Below are 6,966 nucleotides of genomic sequence, written 5' to 3'. Positions count from 1 at the left end.
ACATACACACACACACACACACACACATACACACACACACACTCTCACACACACTCACACATAAACAAACAAAGAGCAACAACAACAACATCAACAACAACAAAAAATAAAAAAATAAAAAAACCGGGGGGGGGCGGGGAGAGGAAGATTTAACAACCTCAACTTTTTTTTTTTTCTGTTTTTGAAGCTCTTTCAACGAGAAAATGGAAGGGACACATCTGGGTGGGAGGGGGGAGAGGGAAGAGAGAGGGAGGTTTTGGTGATGGGACACAATAACTAACTACATTGTATATTGACACAATAAGAAAAAAAAAAAGAAATACTAAATACTGGGGCTGGCCCCAGGGCTCACTCGGGAGAGTGCGGCACTGGTCACGCTGAGGCCACGGGTTCGGATCCTATATAGATATGGCTGGTATGCTCACTGGCTGAGCATGGTGCGGACCACACCATGCCGAGCGTTGCAATCCCCTTACTGGTCAAAAAAAAAAAAAGGCATACTAAATGAAATGAAAGGACACTAGACAGTAACTCAAATCCACATGAAGAAATAAAGAGCACCAGTAAATGTGACCACAAAAGGTAAACATGAAAGACAGCATAAACATATATTTGTAACTCTTTTTTTCCTATCTGATTTAAAAGATTGTATAATGCCATATGAATAAATATGTTTATAGACACACAATGTAAAAGTAGTAATTTGTGGTGATGCTATGGGTTAAATGTGCCCCACCAAAGTTCATGTATTGGAAATTTGACCCCCCACTGCAACAGTGTTAAGAGGGTAATAAATCCAATTGTGTTATTTGAAAGGTGGTGCCTCTGAGATGTGACTGGATCACAAGGACTGTGCTCTCATGAATGAATGGACACATTCATGGATTAATGAGTTGATGGTTTAATGAGTGGTCACAGGCATGGTTCTGGTGGCTTCATAAGGAGAGTGAGCAGGTTAACTGTCTTGTTCATACCACCTCTTGCCATGTGACACCCTGCATTGCTGAGGAGAGCCACCACCAAGAAGGGCCTTACCAGATGCGCCCCTGGACTGTAGACTTCCCAGCCTCCAAACCTCTAAGAAATAAATTTCATTTATTTTTAAATTACCCAGTTTCAGGTATTCTGTTATAAGCAATAGAAAATAGACTAACACAGGCCTTTGAGAAGTGATTGGATTTTGAGGACTCTGTCCTCATGAATAGATTAATCCATTTATGGATTAATGGGTTAATGGTTTAGTGAGTTGTCATGGATCTGAAGGAGAGTACATGAAAAACGTCTTGCCATTTTCACCATGTGATTGCCTCTGTTGCCAAGGGATCCTATGGAGAGTTCCCATCCAGAATAAGGCCCTCACCAGATGTGTTCCCTGGACCTCGGACTTCCCCACCACCAAAACTGTATGAAATAAATTTCATTTTCTTTATGCATTACCCAGTTTCAGGTACTCTGTTATAAGCAACAGAAAACAGACTAATACAGATGATAATAGCATAAAGGAGGGCAGCATACAGAGCAATACAAGAGCAAAATTTTTGTATATTATTGAAATTAAGTTAGTATTATCTGAACTAGATTGTTATAAATTAAAATGCTAATGGTAATGCCCAGAACATAACTCATAGGAGTGGAAGTCCACCCTACACCAATATGACCTCAACTTAACTAATTACATCTGCAATGACTCTATTTCCGAAGTCACAATCTGAGGTACAGGGAGTTAGGACTCCAATATATGAATTTTTAGGGGAGAGAGTTCAACTCTAACAGTAGGTGCTCTTTATTTTTTTATTTAGTTTTTTATTTTTTTGGTCTATCTCTAAAGACCTATGAACTAGATGAGATCCTAACACAAGTAAATGTATTTTCTAGCTAATAATTATACATTTTTTTAACTTCGTGGGATCTGGCATTTTTTCATAGCTTTAGGACCTTACAACTGTTAAACAAAAATTATCAGAGGCCATTGTTTTGGACTAAGCTCCTGCACTGGCCCCAACAGACCAGACTAAAAATCAAAATGGAGTTATTTATGTTAGTTGTGGTCTGACCTTCTGAGAAATCAGGAAGGAGACTCAGCAGCCAATTTCCCAAACAGGCCAGTTTCAATCTTCAATCAGTATGATAATGAAGTTTCCTCCGCATTGATCCTTACAACAAAAACTAACCTGAAGTAACCTGGTGTTAACCAATCAGTTATCTTTCTATTGTTCTGTCTCCCTGACCCCACATTACAAGGAAAGCAATTTTGAAATGACCAATCCAATTTTTGTTCTTTGTTTCTGGTTTATTCAGTCCTGTCTATAAAACTAATCCCCTCTGCTCAACCATTGAAACAGTTCTACTTTATGGAATAAAGTGTTGCCCAATTCTAGAATGACAATAAAGCCAATTGAGATATTAAAAAACAAAGAAAGAAGAAGAAAATAACTCAAAAATAAATTATAAAAGTAATGACAAGAGAATTAAAATATTTTTATAATATAACTAACAAAAAAGAAGGCATTAATGGAGGAATTGAGGAACAAAAAAAAAAGACATAAGAGCTAAAGAAAATAAATGGCAAAATAAAAGACAAAGCATACCTTATCAATAATTACATTATATGTAGACACAGGCGGCTCCTCCTTCCCTAGAGCAAAGTGACAGCCATGGGAGCCAAAGAGACAATGGAATGCCTTCAGGAGTTCCCCAAACATCATAAAATGATCCTGCACTGATTGAATGAACAGAGAAAGCCGGACTGGTTTACTGACATCACCTTGATTGTCAATGGACACCATTTTAAGCCCAAAAAGATGTTTTGGCTGCTTGCAATAAGTTCTTCTACAAATTCATGCAGGAGTTTACTCAGGAATATTTGGTGAAGATAGAAGGTGTTAATAAAATGGCCTATTGTCATTTAATTGAGTTGACATATACAGCAAAATTAATGATACAAGGAGAAGAAGAAGCCAAAGATGTATGGAAACCAGCAGAGTTTCTACAAATGTTGTAAGCTATCAAAGCCTTTGAAGTCAGGAACAAAGAAAACTTGGATCCATTAGAGGAAAATACCACAGGGAAAAAGTGAGACCAAAAAAAGGAAGATTGTAGAAACTTCTAGTGTTTTCACTGATTCATTGCCATCTGCAGAATCAGAACCTGTTGAAATAGAGGTGGAGATTGCCAGAGGCAGAATCAAAGTGGAAGATGAAGGCATCGAAATGTTAGAGGAAGTGTCTTCTGCCAATCAGTCTGTAATTACAGTACATAGAGAGCACAAGTTCCTCTGATGATTCTGCTCTAGCACTCTTGGCAGATATTACCAACAAGTACCATCAAGGTGATAGAAAAGGGTAGATTAAGGAAGAAGACGGGTTTGCACCTGACCCCACAAGCGATCAGGTAGAAGGTACTGAAATTGTGGAACTTCAGCTGCCACATGGGAGGACTTGTTCCACTGCGAGAAACGTAAGTGTCCATTTAAATTGTTTTATCATTTTAAGGAACACATGAAATCACACTCCATGCAGAGCTTCAAGCGTGAAATATGCAATAAAAGGTATCTCTGGGACAGTGCATGGAAACGGCACCTAAACGTTACCACCTTGAAGAAGGTGGAGTCAGAAGCAAAAAACTGGGGGAAAAATTCACATATGTCAGTACTGTGAGAAACAGTATGGCCACTTTGGACATTTTAAAGAACAACTTCGAAAACATACAGGCAAAAAACCTTTTGGATGTCCAAATTGTAGTGAACAATTTGCTAAAAATAGCACCCTCATATGTCACCTCACTGCATGCCAAACTGGAGTAGGGGCAAAAAGGGAAAAAAGAAGCTTTATGAATGCCAGGTCTGTAACAGTGTGTTTAACAGCTAGGACCAATTCAAAGGTCACTTGGTAATACACACTGGAGATAAACCCAACTACTGTACTTTATATGATTTGTGGTTTTTGCAAGGAAATGAATTTAGGAGGCATCTCAGTGATACCATATATCGGAGCATCTAGTAACCAAAGAAGTTCCCTCAGTAGAAACACATGTGGAAACTGAACCTGTGACATCAATGACTATTATAGAATAACTGGGGAAGATCCATATGCTACCATTGCTTCAAGTCCAGGTGGATTCAGCACAAGTGACTATGGAACAAGTCCATCCAGATCTGCTTCAGGACAGCCAAATGCATGATTCACATATGAGTGAGCTTTCAGAGCAGGTCCAAGTGAGTTATCTACAAGTGGGTCAAATTCAGACTGAAGCAGGTACTGAAGTACGTGTAGAGGAACTGTGTGTTGAATGAGTAAATCAGATGCCAATGGAAATACAAACTGAGCTTCTAGAAGCAGACTTGAACCATGTGACCCCTGAAATCATGAACCAGGAGGAGAGAGAGCCTAGCCAAGCAGATGCTGCTGGGACTGCCAGGGAAGATCACAAAATGCTGAGGGTTTACAGACCAAACCAACACTGGATACTCAAGCTGAAAAGGCAGGAAGTGAAGACAGAACAGCTATGCCAGTTTTAAAACAAAATAATGAATATATTTTCAGATTTATATGTTGAGTTTTGAACTGATTGTGGTCAGTGTGAATATCTTTAAGCTAAAAGACAAGTGGACCAAAGTTAAACTATTTCCTAATGTGCTGAACTGTTTGTATCAAAACAAACTGATTCTCCTCCCCCCAATTAATGCCAAAGAGAAGGAATCTTTTCTACAAATGAAGGGGAGCTTTAAGAAGTATATTTCTGGAAGCTTAAATGAATTATATTCTTATTAGATAGTTGGGTACAAATGTATTTTCACTGTGATAAGCATTCTCCCTTTTCTCTTTCCCAGGTGATGTGCTTTGTCAAATTTTTTCTATATTGTAAAATCAAACATAAAATCATTAGAATACAAGTTTATGTATTCTAATGCATGTTAGAAGATTGAATATACAGGAAATACAAAGCTGCAGGAAGAAAAGTGCATTGTTACTGTGCAGTTCAATTTTGGCTTCTGGCTTTCTTTAGTTTAACAATATTCTTGTCTACCCCAATTACTACAGATGCTATCTCTGCAACAGAAAGAGTGGTCATGGCAAAATTTCTACAATATAAACACACACACACACACACACCCATCTGCCTTTTCAAAACCAACCGAACTTCTATAAAACATCTCTGGTTCTTTCAAAGTTTGTGTTGTAAGAAGAAATGAGGTGATGTATAGTAGTGTACATTTTTGCTTTACAATTACAACCACCAATTTTTTTCCACTTGTTAGGTTGAGAAATTTCATTTAATGGTAGCTGAAAGGCCATTTTCAACTGGGAAATTCATTTACAACTTCATTTTGATGAAAACTTGCACTAGTATTTTACCACCAGATGAAAAAAAGTGAACACCATTTAAAAATTAATGTATTTAAAATAAAGTACAGAGAGAAACTTGTGTATAATTATCAGACTTTGTTTGGAATGGAATATTTTTCCCTGATCCTTAACCTAAAGATCTTGTGCTATAACTCTTAAAGCCATACAAATAAGAGTGCTAAACTGTGGACTTAAAAGTAGGTGTGTAAATATTTTTAATCAGTACTACTTGGAACATAAAATATAACAACCATATAATAATAATAATAATAACTATTATTATTATTATTATTATTATTATTATTATTATTATTATTATTACATTATATGTAAATGGATTAAACTCTTCTGTTAAAAGTCAAATATTGGCCTGGCTGGCATCCTGAGGCATGGAGCTAAGAGAAGCCAAACTCAGCCACAACTAAGCAAGGTGCCATCACTGCCCCTGGGCTCAGCTGGAGTCCTGAAGTACAGAGTTGAGAGAAGCTGAACCCAGCCATGACTAAGCAAGCTGCCATCAGCACCCCAGGGCCCAGCCAGTATCCTGAGGCATGGATCTGGGGGGAGCCAAACCCAGCCACAACTAAGCACGCTGCCATCAGCACCCCCAGGCCCAGCCATGATCCTGAGGCATGGAGCCAAGGGAAACCAAACCCAGCCACAACCAGGTAAAGAGCACACGAAAAACACCATTTCCATGCAGGTAGTTGACCATAGCCACCACAATTGCCATGGCTGCCACAAAAGAGGCTAGTCTCTATAGCAGCAGGCACAGCCACCATGAAGATGGCACACCAGACTCTCAACTGCATTGACACAAGGTATCACCAGTGGAGACCAAAAAAAAAGAAGAGGTCCTCTCTCACCACAAAGCACATTCCAGAGTAATAGAAGAAGCATCTGCTTTATGATAATAGGGGAGGACTTGATCACACATGTCTCAGTATTGGACAGATCATCCAGGCAATAAATCAAAAGAGGAACAGTTACTCTATCAGATGAAGAGAACAAATTGGGGGAAAGGGGGAGGAGGATGGGGAGAGATTGGATGAGGGGCATAAAGGATTTAAATGTACACCCTGAAACAATAAAACTTATTAAAGAAAACATAGGAGAAACACTTCAGCAAATAGGGCTGGACACAGACTTCATGAATACGACCCCCAAAGCACAGGCAACCAAAGGAAAAATAAACAAATGGGATCATATCAAACTAAAAAGCTTCTGCACAGCTAAAGAAACAATTAACAGAGCTAAAAGACAACCAACAGAGTGGGAGAAAATATTTGCAAAATATACATCTGACAAAGGATTAATATCCAGAATATACAAGGAACTCAAACAACTTTACAAGAAAAAAACAAGCAACCCAATTAAAAAATGGGCAAAAGAGCTAAGCAGGCATTTCTCTAAGGAAGATATACAAATGGCCAACGGTCATATGAAAAAATGCTCAACATCACTCAGCATCCGGGAAATGCAAATCAAAACTACACTGAGATACCACCTCACCTCAGTTAGGATGGCTAAAATCCAAAAAGACTCTGAACGATAAATGCTGGCAAGGGTGTGGAGAAAAAGGAACTCTCATACATTGTTGGTGGGAATGCAAAATGATGCA

At 38.5% G+C, this 6,966-nt stretch overlaps 1 pseudogene; it reads left to right on the top strand.

Annotated features, from left to right (window-relative positions):
* Positions 1 to 2,654: 2,654 nt before the first annotated feature.
* On the top strand, positions 2,655 to 4,554 carry LOC103608193 (annotated as a pseudogene).
* Positions 4,555 to 6,966: the final 2,412 nt, after the last annotated feature.

This window comes from Galeopterus variegatus, unplaced genomic scaffold (assembly GCF_000696425.1).
Source record: "Galeopterus variegatus unplaced genomic scaffold, G_variegatus-3.0.2 Scaffold8128, whole genome shotgun sequence".
In the NCBI taxonomy this organism is placed as follows: domain Eukaryota; kingdom Metazoa; phylum Chordata; class Mammalia; order Dermoptera; family Cynocephalidae; genus Galeopterus; species Galeopterus variegatus.
This window is presented reverse-complemented; position numbering and strand designations above follow the sequence as displayed.